Consider the following 18415-nt stretch of genomic DNA (forward strand, 5'->3'; position numbering starts at 1 on the left):
TTATTACAATTCTTTTATTATGATTGGAAATGTTTTGCTATTCAAGTAGCTTCAATATCATCTTCGCCACATTGGGCATTCTCACAAAATTTCAATAAAACTTCTATTATTAAATAACCTAATAACAAAAATATATCGATGGCTTTTATCAAGATTTGGTACTTTCTTTTTATAGAGAGTGACGCAAGAAAATTGAATGAGTGATTAATATAATTTCCATATCTCATAGCTGTGCATAGTTGCTAATATTATTTAGAATAATTTAATATAACGACAGCCGTTCGCAGGACGGGTTCGAAAGCTAGTCTATATTAATATCGGTTTCTCCCTGTATGCTCACACAGAGCCACACCACATCAACAATATTTTTAAAAAATTCCCTACTTTTAAAATAATTAATTGTTTGATTACTAAATTAATCTTATTATTAGTATATTTTGTAATTTATTAAAAACCGTTTTGGTATTTTCACACATTTAAAAAACCAAATACACGCCAATTTGACCAAATTCAAATTCTTCGGGAGTGAATAATTCAGTAATTAAAAACCCAAAAATACAAAACAAAGTCCCAACCCCGTGAAACACTTTCTCTAAAAAAACAAACTAAATCTAAAACTCTTTCTCAAACTCCAAAGAAAATATATTGCCTTCAAGTTTGAATCTTCATAAAAAAAAAAAAATGTAATACTTCAAATAGTACAATTTCAAATTGAGACCTTTCAGCAACATTTATATTGTCTCTCTTTTCAGCAACATAAACATCTCTTAACAATTTCGTCTTTTAAGAAGATGCCATGATTGTTTTCTTTTTTGCAACTTGTACAAGACTAGTTGCTACTAGCCAATCTCCAGAAGTGGTCCAAGTACCAATAACTCAAATCACAAAGCCTGCAGTAGTTCTACAAGCCACACCTTAGAGGCAAGCTGCTTCTAACCAGAGGAAAACTGCTTCAGCTACACCTGATAAATTTGACAGAGTGTAATATATAATCTTAGTAGATGATAAGTTACCTAACCCCCTATTTTGCCTATTCCAAAATAAACAATCATCTGCAGTTCATATTTTTAATCATCTGTGCCAAGTGTCCCTCCTGATTGCTTCAGATTTGCTGTTGATAGAATGATAGAGCTTGATCAGAGAGGTTCCTTAAATCAGCTCAACCGCCTAGCTGCTATTTGTCCAGGTTTATCGTACCTTAGCTTTTTATGGAATTGCATTTTTTTTAAGTCAATCTAATTTGTTATACAGAAACGAGTTTTATCACAAAATTAAGAGCTTTATTATATGCAATCCCAATATTTACATGACCTTAGGATCAACAACAACAGAACACTCTTACATAGTTGTATAGGTTTCTAAGATTGTATAATTTAGTAGAGAATAACCTACACCACCCAGTCAACCAATCTAATCCCCTATTTAGCCTCTTCCAAAAGAAGCAATCAGTCAACCAATCTAATTCCCTATTTAGCCTCTTCCAAAAGAAGCAATCATCTCCGGTTAAGGTTCATTAAATAAATTCTAGGTCCATCAGTAAGACACTAAATGGAAAAAATAAATAAAAATTCCCCTTATGCCTAAGTACAACCCACAAAAAGAAGACAACCAAAGCAAAAAGTCCTTTACTCCGAAGGAGAGAGCTAGAGACCCTTCAGTCTCACAAGATAAGCAGTTATACAGTCGTCCCTGGCCTGGCCTCCTCATTCCCACCCTTATCTGTGTAACTATAGCCAATTAGCTCTTCGTCTTTTCATTCCCACCCTCATACTAAAGCCTAGAGAGACGTCAATTCCTTCTAATTCCCTAAGACCTACAATCAGTGGGGAAATCCGGGGCTGATTTTCTCGGCAGTGTAGCACTTTTTAGAGTAATAAAAAATCACTTTAAAAATACTATCTAAAAATGCAATCATGTGTGTATGGTTCAGCAAGGATTAAAAATTCATACCATATGGTAGATGAGTCAGGAGTAATACCAAAAAAAAACCTCCTGGTCTCAACATAGCCGACACATTATTCAGAAAACTCCTTGCTCTCTCTTCGGTCCCAAAACACAACTGCAAACATACAACAATTCACTTCTATACTGTACACACACAATATCAACAAAAAATACAAAAAAAAACCCACAAAAATATCAATACTTGAACCTGTAAGTGTTGCAAACAACAAACAATATAAGCTGGAACACCTTTATCCTCCAACAAAGATTTTAAATTTTCCTAAAAAAACACATCAAACTAAACAAAGGGTGTCTCTCAAATTTAAAAACTAATCAAATAGTTAAAATTTTACCATACCATGCATGGATCAACTTCACAAAAATAGGATGTTCATGATTTTCTCTGACTTTCATCCCACTTCTCTCTAGCTTCAACAATCCCAGAAGTAGAAACATCTACATAAACTCAAACAATGAAAGAAAAAGGTCATTACTGAGTTAATATGAAGAGCATTTGAATGAGTGAGTTAGTAATAGTATATAGTGTACCTATGCCAATGTAATGACCAATTTGAGCTTCGTCATACTTATCTATGTCAACTCCAGTTCCACAATACAAGTCACAATTCAAACTGTTGCGTATGGGGAAGTGAAGATTTTGATGAGAGCTATTTTTGCAAAGTCGTATAGCCGTTGGTGTGTTGGTGTTGTTGTTGAAGAAGAAGAAGAACACATGTCTTATCTATACATAGTAATATTAGTTCCATATTGGCATGTGGCCATGTGGGTGCATGGATCCGTCTTACTTATACATTATCTTCTGGACTTTGGTCTTAAGTTGGAGATTGAATGTTAGCCGAGTATTTTTGAGGAAGTTGGCGAGTGTTTAATGCGTTCTATAATTCTATTGAAGAATATTAATAACAAGGTTTTAAATTCAACAAAACAGGCAAAAGTGCAAAACGCACCAGTTAGTGATTAGCATATATCGAATGGGGTTTGAAGGATGAAAAATGAAGAGCCAACTCCCTAATTTTGCCTCTTAGTTTTCTTAACAAACTAAATTATTTTGCCTAACAACGAGCATATTGAAGCATAATAATTAGAAGGTATCCTGCATAAGAACATATTCCCACTCTAAAAGTGTCTGCATAAGCTTACCATTACAATTAAAAGGTAGAGTGTTAGTTTCATTCAATCTGTACCAGTTCACACAAAACTCATATTCATCAATTCTATAGGACTGTAATGCAGCAACAAGCTACTCAGTCTAAGGCCCCCAATAATTTAGTTGGCACAACTGCACAAGTACACAATGGCACAATGCTACCGTTTAAATGAAATTTCCACAGATTGTATTGAATAATAATATGTTTCTGACTTTCTAATGACACATTTAAATAGTAGGGTTAGTTAGTGTTACCCTACTAGATGGGCAATTAGGGTCTCCCCCACTAGATAGGCAATTAGAGTTTTCTCCCCAAAATATACACAAAAAATATATTTTACCATCTAAAATGACACCTCTAGAAGAAATTGAAGATTGTATGCACTGAAATTACATATTGTATACACTGAAATATCTTAACGTATACAAGAATTTACCGCTAACTTGCTAAAATCTTTTCAAAGCAATTTAACTTTATTGATAGCTGCTTCCACATATTTATCCTCTTATTATACTTAAAACTTTAGTCCTAATCCCTTATATTCCATTTTCCCTGGTGAAGGTGGGAACCAAACCCAATAACTTGGCCCCAGCCTCCCAAGTCTTGACCAGTAGATCACTGGACACCTTCATTAATCGTATTAACAATCTCAAAAGCAAAGATTATGAATGTGTCTCTCTCAGCAGTGGGTTGTCAAGTATATATAGGATAAAGGTTAATCTTTATTAAGTCCCAAACGAGAATCTCCTCAAACTTGAAGGAAAACAGGAAGTAATGGCTGAAGACATTTAAGACATTTAGGAAGGCATAATCCAAGTATAAGTAATGGTCCTCCCTGCAATGGAACAAAAATGGAACAAAAGAAGAAAACAAGTTAATTGAAAGCCAAGTTAAACTTTGACAAAAAAAAAGTTATACCTGACAGTTAAACTAGAGGGTAAAGTTATACCTAACCTTTTTTTCCCTCCGCTCCTTATCTCTAGACGTAGATATAGCATCACGGACTAATTTAATGTATGATGGAAAAGAACTTCCTTTGGAACTGAGCCAAGAACCGGTACCTTGACAAAACTTCCCAAGCAACCAGCTAATAACCGGGACAGATTGAAGATGCAGTACAAAAACCAACTCCAAACAGAAGCTGCTATTACATTTCATGAGAGTAACATTTACATAAACTTAACGCAACAATATCTGGGTCAGAATCACTTAATAATAAACAGATAAAAAATGGGGGATAAGATAATGGAAGGTATTTTACTCAAAACACACAACAACAAAAAAGGTTTTTATATCACTATTAAAAACAGTTCTTTTGTTACTGTTTTTTTTTTTTTTTTTTTTCCAAAACCGTGATGGAATGGGAGTCATTTATTTTTGCCCCAAAACTGTAACAAATATTTGTTCCAGACTAGTCTCTTTCTACTATACAAAACGGTAACAACTGCTCAAAAATCGTCACAACAAATCATATCATTTGTGACGGTTTTAAATAAACGGTTATGCAATCATCCTTTTTAACATTCATAAAACCATAAAAAAAAAAGTAACAAGCTGCTCAAAAACCGTGCAAACAAATTATATCATTTGTGATGGTTTTAAATAAACTGTTTATGCATTCATCTTTTTGAGCAGTCATAAACTCATAAAAAAAGTATCAATTAGTCATGATTTCGGTTTGGGTAAAAGCGTAGTATATATATATATATATATATATATATATATATATATATATATATATATATATATATATATATATATATATATATATATAGGGACAAAGCTAGGTAGGCAGCCAGAATTCAAAAACAACATCCAAACAAAGAATTCAAGCCGTTAGATCATAGGCGTCGGATCAAGATGAAAATGCGATATTTCCGAATCTGGTTTTACGTTCTTCTTTTTTACGAAGGGTTTGGGTTTGAAATTTCTAAACACCAAACAACAAACTACGATCATCAACAAACAAAAATTCAAAATCAAAACCACGAAATCATCAACAACAAAATCAAACCACCGAAAAACCCAAAATCAAACCCAAAATCATCAACAAAATCAAAACCACCCAAAACCCAAAATTCAAACCCAAAACAAATCATCTGGGTGCTTGATTCTTAATTTATCTGGTAACAATTTATCGTTTTTAGTTCGATCTTGTGACACACTATTTCTGCTTCTTGTTATTTGTTTTTTTTTCAAGTGTATTTATTATATGCATTTGATGTAGATCTACATGATATTCGGATGGTTTAGCTAGTTTAAAATCGATGTAGATCTGGCTTGCCAAATAATTTCAAGGTAATTTGTTTTTCCCAGAGTTAGTTTAACCCGGTTATAATTTGTTGGCGGGTTCTTGTACTTGAGAAGCATCATACATCAAAAATATCAGATTTTCCTGATCTCCAGTCTTTGGTGACGTTTGAATTTCGAGGGGAGGCATTAAGTTCCCTGTGTGCACTTGGGAATATCCGAAAGGAGTATGCAAAGCTAATTTCTTTATTGAATGTGAGTGCTTAGCTAATTTCTTTACTCATCTTGAAACTGTGGGATTGTAGTTTGGTTTTGACAGCCTTGTTATATTTCAGGCGTATGCCCACATTGCCAAAGGAGTTCGATTAGTTTGTAACAACAATAACCGGAAAGAACGCAAAAAACTGTGGGTACTTCCGAACACAAGGAAGCGGCTCCATTAAAGACAACATCATAACTGTATTTGGCATGAATACATTCTCGTGCTTAGAGACCTTGAGTGTTTGCATATCGAGAAAGTCGTATGGGAGCTGTATGGTTGTACTTTTGCATATCGAAAATCTATGTCTCGTTTGGTAGAAGCGGGACACCTCAAGGAAGACTGCCCCAAAGAAGAAAGACGAGTAAAGGTATCTCAATCGAGAAAACGAAGGCAGTGGTGAAGGCGGTAGTGCACCTGCTATAGAAGGAGCCGGGATCAATAGCGGATGAAGGAGCCGGTCGGGCGTGGCATAGATGTAGCAGCAGCATGGGTAACAGATGGTAGTCTGGTTTGGTGCCAAATCACTTTTCTAGTGGGTAATCTATTAATCAAGTAAACAGCGTACCCTTGAGTATTCTCTTTGGTGCTTAGAGCCATCACAGATTCATTAGTTGCTTGTGCCCATGTTGTTCTTTGTTGTCTTTGGATTGGCGAATTTTTCTTTGTGTCTCTCATTAAGCTACCAATTAGTATAATCAGATGGTTCATTGATCAGATTCCTTGTTGATCTTGAAGATGATTGTCAAATAATTCTTTGTTGTTTCACTCATTTTTTTGTTGTTTCACTCATTTTTTTGCATTGGTGAATTTTGGAGTGTGGGATTTCTTGCATTGGTGAATTTTGGAGTATCGTTCTTGTAAACTTTCAGCAGATTGGTTGTTAATGTTGAGGATTTTTTTTTCTGACATTTCTGTTTCTTTTCTTGCTTTAGTGTACCATTTTCTTTTGTTCAAATCGTGGATTGCCAATCTGTTAATGTGTATTCCCAGTTTGAATTGCTTTGATGGTGGATTGATATGTGTCAAGCTGCAGCTAAATCTTGGATTACTAGATTTGAGACAAATTTAAACCCAATAATGTAAGGCGTGAGAAATAGGCGCTTAGAGCCATCACAGATTCATTGAAGTTCGAAATAAACTCTGACAGAAATAACCAAAATTCGATATACAACAAAAACCAATATGGGCAGTTCGAAATTTTCTCTCACAGAACTTGTTATGATCAGTTTCTAGTACCAATATGCAAAAACCAATAGCTTCTCATATGCAGTTCGAAACCAATATGCTATGTTACGACGAGAACTTGTTCGTCGAGGTTCTAGTCTCTATATTCTCGTGAACTCCATTTGATCGGTTTTAGCTTATTGAAATTTGAAATGGGCTTGGACCTATATCTCAAGACTAAAAATAATGATCTATGCAGATACAAAACTTGCACCAAAACTTGCAAAGATACAAACACATCATACAAAACTCAGACGGCCCCACTTTGAACTGGGCCTTTAACAATTACATCGAGTTTGAAAAGGCATAAGGATTTAAGCTAGCCTTTAAAGAGCAGGACAATTCCTTTTTTGGCCTAGCCAAGAAGACCCAAGTCCATCAAAGTTGAAGCAACCAAAAACTAAGCTAGGGCCTAACATATAAGAAAATTGAAAAATGAGAAAATTGAAGATATCAAAAGACCATCCATCTTTAGTACAACCAATCACAATTTTGTACGGACCATCCATCTATGAAGCAACCACCGGTTTTGTACACGGACCATCCATCTTTCTAACATATAAGAAAATTGAAAAATCTAAACTTCATCCACAAACCAATCACAGCGGTAATAACTAATTGAACTAAACAAAAAGCGGACTTCTTAGTACAACATCTCTAAAGGAGTAGTCTTGAGCTGCCATTTAGTACTGACCAATCACTAACTTTGCTTTTAGCCTTTCCATGCCAAGCACCTTTATCCAACCACTAAAAACAATACAGTTACCCCAACAAAACTAAGCACCTTTATCCCCAATTCATCATCATTCCTAACTACAACAACACGAGAAAATAGCAATAAGAATAATAACAATACCAATAATAACAAAAATAATAATAACGATAATGAAAACGATATAGCGATAACAAAATCCATGTATAATATCATCATAAACACACTAAAAGCTACATTAAGTATGGACGGGGTGGATTTGTAACTTACACTTCCTCAAGCCGCTTTAAGCTTGGATATCGAAAAGGAATATCTCCATAGAGCAAATTCCCGGATAAATCCTGATTAACCCCACATATAGGGATCCCAAGTAATAGAAGGCGTTAGGCAAATGTAATGAATACAAAATTCTAATTTTCCTTTTTATTGCGAATTTAAAATTTTCAAACCACCCGAGGTGTTGAGGGATTCTGAGTTCTTAGATCACCACGGTTGCCTATTTCATCGGAATTTGCCCGATCAAGTGATTCCCCTTCAAATCACTGCACACCAAAAACAACAATAATCAAACTTCACACTTTGCTACAACTTTAAAATGATACAAGGTTAGGGGTTACATACATGGAATGTAAGTTCCTCGGATCACCAATGGAAGGAGAAATTTAGCCACCCAAATTCAAATTTGACATGATTCCTACATCGGAGAAAAAATAACCAACATTCTTCTTACACCAAGGGGCAAAAAAGACCTAGAGCGAGAAACAAGTACGAGAAGTTAATAAGAATGGATAAAACAAATCTTACGATGAAACAACAGAGAAGATGTGGGTATCACAAGAAACACCACGCCATGAGCGGTGATATCCATTGTGCACATCATCCCATCCGTGGGGCGTTTACTACATTACTAAATGAAGCTTTTATAGACATCAGAGACTTCCCTGCACCAACAACAAAACTTGATCAAACACCAACATAGAAAGTGAACTACCACAAAAAAACCATTCATGGGTAGAAAAAAACAAAAAATTGCCATATTTAGAAAAGGGTTGTAGTCTTCAACACAGTGTGTTTATGATGATGAATTGGATCGCCCATGAAATTTGGGTTTTTGGGTTTTTGGGTTTTGAATTTTGGGTTTGATTTTGGTGGTTTTGATTTTGTTGATGATTTGTTGTTTTTATGAATTTTCAAAACCCTCGTGATCGTAGTTTGTTGTTTGATGGGAGGAAATTTGGAAACCCTCGTATTTTGTGAGGTAAAATATCGTATTTTGTGAAACAAATTCGAAATATCACATTTTCATCTTGATCGATCGGTTATGATCCAACGGGCTTGAATTCTTTGTTTGGATCTTTGTTTTGAATTCTCATGTCTACCTAGCCTGCCCCATATATATATATATATATATATATATATATATATATATATATATATATATATATATATATATATATATATATATATATATATATATATATATAGGGTTTGTCTAGGGTGCCACTCTTAGAGTGCCACCCTTATCTCACTCTTCATTAGAGCCGTCCGATCGAGCCCTCTAGATCTCAAGATCTAATTCACCAAATTTACCGATATTTACCGATATTTCGATATTTCATCCTCTTCTCTAAAAAAAAAAAAAAAAAAAACCGATCTTTACCAAAGAGTTCAAACCGATCTAACCAAAAATTAAGACCAAGAGACCGATCTAACCAAAAAAAGAGAGGGATCGACTAATCTGAGCGATCTACAAAAACAACCATATATTGCTTTGTCAGATTTGATTTCCATCTCTTCTTTTGCTGCGGTATGTGAACTTACTGGTCTAATTCACCACATCTAATTTAGATCTGTTTTCCGTTTATGTTGTTAGGTTCTAAAAAGGTTATTTTTTGTTGCAGCGGTATATTTGGTGGCTCAGTACGCTCGCGTTGAAATCAAAAGGTTAGAAGCGGCATGATACTTCCTTTTTCTGATAGCATTTCATATATCTTTAACTTATATTAAACTGAACCTTATTCGTAATAAAATTAAACCAGTAATATTCTTTTTTGTTTTAAGAATGTAAATTTACTTATGAAGTGGATGTGATTTAACTTGCATCTATGTCACATGACTAGAAGCAACAACTAATAACTGATAGAAATATTGGATTCGAGCATTTTGCTTACTGTATTATTTGGAAGATCCAAATGCAATATGACTAGAAGCAACAACTAACCTATCCAATATCCTTGAATACTCGACACCACCCCTATTTGTATTAGCTTTAGAGTCGCTTTTAAGCTGGCTAATTGTCGCAGCTACTCTCATGCTTAGCGCTTCAAGGAGCTAAATGTGTTTAATTAGGTGTTAGCATATTTGATGAACTCGGCCGAAGTTCGGTGAATGTCGAGTTCTAAATTACGTGGAGTTCGTGAATTCTGTCGAGTTTTTGAATTCTGTCGAGTTTTTGAACTCTCTCGGAGAGTTCTAAATGTTCGGGAAGTCGGCTTCGGGAGTTTTGAACTCTGTCGAGTTCTAACTCTGTCGAGTTCTAAATTCTCGAGTCGAGTTTTGAACTCTGTCGAGTTTTGAACTCTGTCGAGTTCTAAATTTGAATTCCGAGTTTTGAACTCTGCCGAGTTTTGAATTCTCGAGTTTTGAACTGTCGAGTTTTTGAATTCTGTCGAGTTCTAAATTCTGTCGAGTTCAAAACACTGTCATGAGTTTTGAACTCGTCCGTCGAGTTCGGTGAATTCAATGAGTTCTAAATTACGTCGAGTTCGTGAATTCTCGTCGAGTTTTGAATTAAATCGAGTTTTGAACTCTGTCCGAGTTCTAAATTAAATCGAGTTCGGTGAACTTCTGTCGAGTTTTGAACTCGTCGAGTTTTGAACTCGTCGAGTTCTAAGTTCTAAATTTGATTGAGTTCAGTGAATTTTGAACTTTTTGAACTCGGAGTTCGATGAATTGTCGAGTTCTAAATTCTGTCGAGTTCGTTGAATTAATGTCTGTCGAGTTTTGAATTATGTCAGAGTTTTGAACTCTATCAGAGTTCTGAATTCTGTCAGAGTTTTGAATTCTGTCAGAGTTTTGAACTCTGACAGAGTTCGGTGAAGTAGCATATTTGGTTAACTCTGTCAGAGTTTCGATGTTTAAGTTATTTACACTGTTTATGTACATTGGGATTTTTGACTGTTTAAGTTATTTATATTTTTAATTTTTTCGATTTATAGAAATGGAGACATAGACATCAATGTTATGTTTATCCAAGTTCAAAATAAATAAATCATTAAATCAAACAATGAAGTTATGAACTTATTGTCTCTCCTGTTGATATCACTAGATTTTTATTTGAGGCCATATCGACCGAGATCTTTTGCTTATTGATTCAAAATAAATATATAGCTCTGTTTCAGGTAACTGTTCTATCTTTCTATCTTTTTTTTTATATATATATAATGTTATGTTTGATTCAATTCTTTTGAATTCTAGACACCCATTTTGTACTTTCCCTGTTGATGAATTACATGACAAGATACAAAAAGAGTAAACACAGTTTAGCTAAAAATAGATGTTGAGTTAAGTTACTATTAGAGAGAATAAATCATGGTTATTTTCATTATTGATTTTGAATTAATAATTTAGCGTAACGAAGAAGAAGTTATCGCGAGAGGATTTTGCATTGTAAACTCCTCTACTACTAAGACAAATTTTAAAATGAAAGTATATTATGAATGCTAACCAATTTGCTGCATTTTATTTTCTTCCTTTGCTTTTGGATTTTTTGTTTTGTTAGGTGAAAGAGAAAGAAAAATGTTAAGGTTTGTAACGCTTCATCACTTTCGTCACTAATGCTATACTCATCTTCACATTATCTATTATAAATTGATAATTATGGCTAAGCCTTAACTCTGCCATCCAACGACATTTCGTTTCAATATTAAGAATACATCCTCCAATCGAATTCCATACATAGGACCCAGTTAGTAGTTGGTACTACTCAACAAACTACACAATCCTACCGTGGAAGGAGTCGTGAGAAACAATGATTAGTTAAAATCAAGGTATTAAGATGATTGATATTTTTTTGGTAAAGAAGTAGATGGATAAGTTTAACTGCATGTTTAAGCCCATACAATTAATAATAATACAATTCTTAGGACTTTGTTGAGGTTTCTGTCAGAGTTCGGTGAACTCTGTCAGAGTTTTGAACTCTGTCAGAGTTTTAAATTCTGTCAGAGTTCTAAATTCTGTCAGAGTTCCAATGCCTTTCCTTTAGCGTCCGCGGTTCGCTGTTGGACAGAAGAGTATAATTCATTCTTTAATCTTTTCTATGATTCATTCATTATATTACTGATCATGTAAACGGAGACCTTTCTAAGGTTCCCTAGATCTTATCCCACCAAGGTAAAGGTGTTCAGATCAATGCCATCGCCGGGTTCGATCAGTGGTAGCTGGGGTCATTTATCCTATATATGCAAATGGAGGGAGGATCTTTACCCTTCCCCTTCGGCAGCCCATTCCTTCCTAAAGTCAGGAATAGCGGGATGAGGAAATAGTATGTAAATATAGCAACAGGAAGACTAAGGGTGGTAGAACCTACTCCTTTCTTTCTTCTCTTATGATATAATGATCTTGCACGTATCTCACCGGCGGGTTTAAAAAAACACGCGAATTGACTCAAGTAAAAATAGCAATCGCTATACAAGAATCTGTTTCTACTTTAGGAGTCTTTGTGGCATAAAAAAAGAAGCTTGGGAAGAGAGGGAAGGGACTCGATGCGAGGCAATAGGCAAAGAAGGCATAAGAGGGAGCAAACGGAGGCTTTGAAGCCGGCCCTACACCTAGAAAACTACGGATGGGATCTCAACCATATGCAAACCAACCTAATATAGATTCCGAGAAGAAACTACACTAGCCCAAGCAAACGAGGCTTAGAAAACAATAGGGGCGAGTAAAGGGGGCCATTACAAGCAAACGGAGTCGAGTCGGTGTGGAACCTATTAAGAAGCTAATGGCGTCTTGAGTTTACTAGGTTGGGAGATAAATAAGTAGGCTTCAAAGCCATAGTTGGTTAAGAGCCAACCCGACAAACCGGCTAGAGGGGCTTAAAGGAAGTTTGCTTTTCAGTCTCTTGACCAGATCCAATTCGTATGGGGAATGAACCTTTAGGGGGTCGGGGGTAGGAAGGATATCGTGTTTTTGATGCGGATGATTTTCTAGTTGAATATGCATTTCATTCCGTAGAGGACTAGACTATCGATTCCGTTGAGCCAGCCTTAGAGAGAAGGGGCCTAGTGGTGTGAGCTTGGGCTGTGGAGCTTGAAGTAGGCGGGGGTCCGCCTTCCATTGCTTCTTCAGAGTGCACTTTCTCATTTCGAAGGCTTGAAGTGGCCTACGCTAGTCTGGAGGAGGAAACTACGGATCTTTGCGGAATCGGAATGATAACGGTGGTCCGAGAAAGAAGCATGAGCCCGCAGAGCTATCGGCTTAGGCTTGCTCACAATCCGTTAGTTTTGAGGAGTAGTTTTACTTCTAGTTTTGAGATACCTTGGCACCGAAGCATAGGACTTGTGAAGCTCATGGTCTGGCTTCCTGCATCCGACTATACTCACTTTCGAGTCTTCCGCCATGTAGTAATACCGATCCTGGACCGGACTTCATTTCCTTGGGCGGTCTAGTTCCCAACCCGAATCTGAAAGTGCCAAATTAGACTCCCTCATCTGCAAGTCAAAGTGTCTCCAATTCAATTGCAAACTGGAGTACTAAAAGGAAGGACCTACCTACCGGCTGCTATAGGATAGGTCGCTAGCTCAAAAAAAGCAAAGTGACCTTAAGCTTAGCGGATAGGCAAAAGGACTTACTATGTGTGAGGCTACTTTGAGATCTTAAGCGAGGAGCTAGTTCAATAGTTTGAATAGCTTCTAATCACGCTGAGAAGTAGTGGAGTGGCAAGCAACAGCGAGAATGAGGGCGTGTGGTGGGGGTCGGTTAAAGTAAGCAACAAGGCATGATGAGATCTGAACCCCTACCTTGGCGTCACGAGAATGGGCTTTTGCATTTTGTCTTCGGTTGAGGCCTATCCATCCTATGCCCGTATGTTTTATCAATCGAACTTCAAACTCAACCTCGGTCGAGGGCCTTCTTCGCCCGAAATTTGTTTGATTCATTCCGCTTTGCTATTCATTCTAAACCCAACCCGGCTACAATCGTAAAAACCACGGCATAGCAAAGCAACTGCTAGCTACTCCTTCGATTAGGAGAGAGCTCGACATTACCTCCCACCCGGGCGTGAGGGGACCAAACAGCGATAAGACCCGATAAGCTCATTCGAAGCAAGCCCTAATTAATTGAATTATTTGATTAATTCAATCAATCGATCTCACCTTTGTTGATATCGTCTTTCTTAGGGATACCCGAAGCAAGCAAGGCAAGGACTCTACTAAGCACTTTATGCAAGTAGATCACGAGTTCGTGAATGCATCCGGAGTTTTGAATTACCGAGTTCTAAATTACATCGGCCGAAGTTAGGTGAACTTCGTCCGGTTTTAAATTGTCGAGTTTTGAACTTTGTCGAAGTTCTAAATTCATCGAGTTTAATTACAATCGAGTTTTGAATCTGTCGAGTTTTGAACTCTGTCGAGTTTTGAACTCTGTCGAAGTTCTAAATTCTTAGAAGTTGGTGAATTACGTAGAAGTTTTGAACTTCTGTCGAGTTTTAAATTCCGTCGAGTTCGGTGAATTAATCCGAGTTTTTGAACTCATGTCGGGTTCGTGAATTAACATATTGGTGAACTTCTGTCGAGTTTTGAACTCTATTAGAGTTTTGAGCTAAAGTGGATTGATCCGTTCGGCGTGGCTAAGCTAAAAAGAAAAAAGTCCTATATATTCTATCTTTGTATTGATGGCTCATTTTGGCTCACTTCCTCGATATGGGATCCGAAAATGTTAAATTACTCAATTTCTTTGAGAGGTAGCGGGGTTAGTTTGTATAAGCAATTCGACCTCTTATAGGGGATGGGGTTTAAAAGCGACTTCTCTAGAGGGCAGCCCGAAGCAAGATTCTAGGGGGCTTAAGTGGGGATTTTGGTCTAGCAATTAGAGATAGAGAAAAGTTGAGCCAACCAAGGCTTTGGTAAGAAACCGATGTATGCTTAACACACCCAAGTCAAGGGGGCTACGAGTGGGGATTTCTAGGAGATTCAAGCTGTGGTGACTGGCTTTAGTCGGCATAAGAACAAACAACTAAATGGGTATCCTTAGCCTTTTGTTGTTAGCCGGTGGCACAGAGTCTTCTCACGGGGCATCTCTTCTTTATAGCTTTATAGATTATGAATTGATTCAGAACACACAAGAAAAGCGTTGATGGAACCATGCAAACGGTGCTCATTAACTCACTAAGCGTCCCAATCAAATCATTCCAAAGTACTTCCCTTATGCCAGAGTGTCCGAACAAGCTCTTGGTGAAAAAGGCTGGCGTGTAGTCCGAACGAAGATTATCCGTCGTAGTTATTTCCTTTTCTTGAGAAAGCTCTGCAGAGTAAGGGAATGCTTTCGTGTAGTGGAGCACTTGCACTAAGCTTTTGAGAATATCTTCCGATAAACCGGCGAATGGAGTCCGGCGTCTTGAGTGATAAGCACCGCTAAACCTCGGTTTAGTGCCTAATTTCTTCCATAGCACCCTTTATTAGAATTAGAGCCTTGGTGGTGTATTGATGGGACATAATGCTCCCCTTTTCGTCATAAAGCGTGGTTTCTCCATAATAATGATGATCAAATCCGCGATCATGGGATAGCCGGTTCTAATTCTATGTCGCGGATTAAATTGAAATTAAGACCGAAGCTTATTTAGTTCCGGATGATGTAGAGCCAATTCGAATTTATTTCCTTAGGTTCCTAGCTCCTCTCTCGGGTGGGTTGGAAAACTTTCATATCAAAGGGGTTAGCTCTGATCGAGCGAAGGTTAGGTTTTTCAAAGTGGTAGGCTTAGAGCCACAATAAAGCTAGAAAAGTCTACCATGAAAAGTAGTCTTTGCCAAAGCAAAAAAGGTAAATGCTTATTTCATCTTTCTTGAGATGAAATGCAAAATGGTAGTCTTTGGGGTCCAACTTCTTTCTTTTTTTGTCCGTATTGGACTTGCCGACATATCCAAAGCGTAGAAGTGAGTCGGAATCAAGCTCTTGTCGTTACGTCCATTCGAAGCGATGCTATAATCTTAAGAGAGAGGGCCCCCCTCTTATAATAATAGTAGATCATTTTTTCGCATGCTATCCATTTGAATTGTTTTCTCCTCCCTTTCCAGTGATCATTTTGATCATTTTGCATTATAGTCCTCCTCAACTAAACAAAAAACACCTAAGATTAACGAAGGAAGAAGGTCTATCCCTTCAATCCATTTTGAAAAGCCAAGCAAGCTCGGGTAAATGGCCTAGAAATACATGCACACCTTAGATATAGATTGGCATGCACACACGCTATTTCGTTATTTGTTTTTCACGTTGGTATTGCAACAATTTGAATTAGTTGAATGTCTTATTTTTAACTCCTATTTATTTTGTAGCAATGCCTCGAACAAAGAATCTGAATGTGAAGAATGCAAAAAAAAGTGTTTTCCACGGGTGCTAAGAAGTTGTTAGGTGGGGGAGTAGTAGTTGGGGAGGGAGAGAGAAAAAGAGAAAGAACAACAACTACCTCGGCATCAGTCCGAGGGGGATCGGAAAGCGGATGATCCCCAGAATGTAGTAAAGTGGTGTAGAGTTAGGAAATCAAAAGAGAAGAAAGCAAACAATTATGAGTGATGTAGATTTAGATGTAGATGTAGATGTAGATTTAGATTTAGATTTAGATGAAGATGAAGATGTAGATGTAGATGATGTAAATATGGATCGTGGGAAGAGTGTAGCTGTAGGTGATGATGAAGAAGATGACGAAGGTGTTGATGACGAGGAGGATGAGGAGGGGCGGAGGATGAGGAGGAGGAGGAGGATGATGGCGAGGAAGTCCCCAGAAGTCCACAGCCACTGTACCTCCGGTGAATATTGTGAGAAAGTCCAACAATGACTTGGAGTTCGGAGAGAGGTGTTTATGGAGGTGGCCTCGTGTGTCACATCTATTGTATGACTATCTGCAGTGCCGTGAGCTTCCTTGTTGATGTTTGGGAGGGGCAGGTAATATTATCATATAGTGTCTATTAGTATTTAAATTTTGTATTCTGAAACTTGTGCATACATTAATACTAAGTTTTTTGTTGTTTTAGGCGGGCCCGAGGGGTGTTGAAGTGCCATGGGCACCTCAACAAGTTGGTACAATGGGATATCGAGGAGAGAGTGTTGAATCGCTTCTACTTTTCGCGTGGAGCTTCAAAGGACCGGGCTTATGTGCTCACGGTCTTAGGTGTATCTGAGCATCGGGGATCACCGTTGGTCTCTGGCGTTTGTGGAGAGGTGGCATCGAGAGACCAACACGTTTTCATATGCCGTGGGGGCGAGATGACAATCCGTTGGGCGATGTTTCCCAACTCTTAGGAGTTCGATCGAGGCAAAGCGTTGGCAGGGGACGATTTGACCTTGGAAACGAACAAAAAGACTTCTCCACAAAATCTTGGCATACCCATGGATAAGATAGATCTTGGAGATGAAATCCAATAAGTTCACTTCCAAAGTTAGGATGGATTTCTTGATGAAGCGATTTCTTTGGGAAGGTAAGAGATGAAGATTTTACGTGATGAAAATGGGGTTGTTGTGAAGAAGCGTCAACCCAAAAGAGGCGGTTCTTTGTGAGAGCTTATCATTTATTTTTCTTTGGATGTACGCCTTTACCGAAACCGCACTGAACGGCTAGTTCCGTTTGTTATCCGAGGCTTTCGAAATTTGCGAGATCGAGACTACTGGCGTGGGGTGCGACCTTCTTGGCTTACTTATGCGGGGGTCTTGGGACTGCCACAAGTGCCAAGGTGAAGGGGTGTTTTTGAGGGCTATTTCACTCTCCCTATTGGTATTAGTTTTTTGTTTTCTTTTCAATGTCAATTTTATCTATCTATTACAATATTAACTTCGGTGTCTATATTAATGTAGGCATGGATTTATGAGTACTTCCCGTGTTAGGGCCATACCCAAATGAGGACTATCATTTGAGCATGTCCTGCTAATAGGTACTCGATTACTCAATCTTTTTATGCTAGCACAACACCGGCATTGAAGTATACCGAGCCACCATTGATAATATGACTTGTACCGATGTAAAGTATTTTTGTATGTAAATAGTTTTATTTATTAATTAATATTATTAGTATGTGATTAATGATTAATTTCCTCGATCATATGCTATTTGAGGGTTGAATGGTATCCCTATGTTGAAGTCCGAGCTACTACGGCGGTGGATGAAATAGCATTTTCGAGGGATTTATATGCTTTCTTGATAATGTCGAAAGCGATTACAATGTTCTGCGAGGGTTGTCGTCGGTTAGGTCATATGCGGTTTGTACCCTCGGATCCCCAAAACCAAAGAGCTCGACGAACTACTTCGGGCCTTGGGTATGATGTAAAATTTAATATTGCGTCTTCCCTTTGGAGTAATTGGCGAGAATCACTTGATTCAACTTCTGAACAACGGACCCATTCCGTCTTATCCATGGGAGTGTGTTAGTAGAACATTCCGTGAGTTGGGGATTGTTAGTAGAAACAATAGTCATAAACAATAGTCGTAGAATGATAAACCACGATCATCTTAGTCACTACTCCCCTACTGAGTCTTCCATATCATAATCCGGTGAGTTAATATCTTACAGCGTTAATTTTTGTTTTGTTTTGTTTTGTTTTGGTATTTTATAAATGTAAATGTATATACTAATGTAGTTTTGTGTTTTAATT

The 18415-nt window shown here is 37.3% G+C and overlaps 3 long non-coding RNA genes across 3 annotated transcripts in view; 1 reads left to right on the plus strand and 2 right to left on the minus strand.

Annotated features, from left to right (window-relative positions):
• Positions 1–627: 627 nt before the first annotated feature.
• LOC147522275 (uncharacterized) lies at positions 628–2912 on the minus strand. Its single transcript, XR_015212889.1, has 5 exons — positions 2494–2912; positions 2303–2400; positions 2153–2224; positions 1951–2059; positions 628–962 (listed from the first exon to the last, which is right to left on the minus strand). It is a non-coding gene; the product is annotated as an uncharacterized LOC147522275 (long non-coding RNA).
• A 520-nt stretch (positions 2913–3432) lies between these two features.
• The window catches only part of LOC147522276 (uncharacterized), a 33178-nt gene continuing 18195 nt past the window's right edge, over positions 3433–18415 (minus strand). The window contains exons 7-8 of the long non-coding RNA XR_015212893.1: positions 4063–4254; positions 3433–3948 (exon numbers count right to left, since the gene is read on the minus strand). This is a non-coding gene — a long non-coding RNA (uncharacterized LOC147522276). The remainder of the gene's footprint in view (positions 3949–4062; positions 4255–18415) is intronic.
• Positions 9259–10913, plus strand: LOC147522277 (uncharacterized). The gene is made up of 3 exons (XR_015195222.1): positions 9259–9368; positions 9463–9505; positions 10890–10913. It is a non-coding gene; the product is annotated as an uncharacterized LOC147522277 (long non-coding RNA).

The sequence above is a fragment of the Coptis chinensis genome, chromosome 1 (genome assembly GCF_015680905.1).
Source record: "Coptis chinensis isolate HL-2020 chromosome 1, ASM1568090v1, whole genome shotgun sequence".
Lineage (NCBI taxonomy): Eukaryota > Viridiplantae > Streptophyta > Magnoliopsida > Ranunculales > Ranunculaceae > Coptis > Coptis chinensis.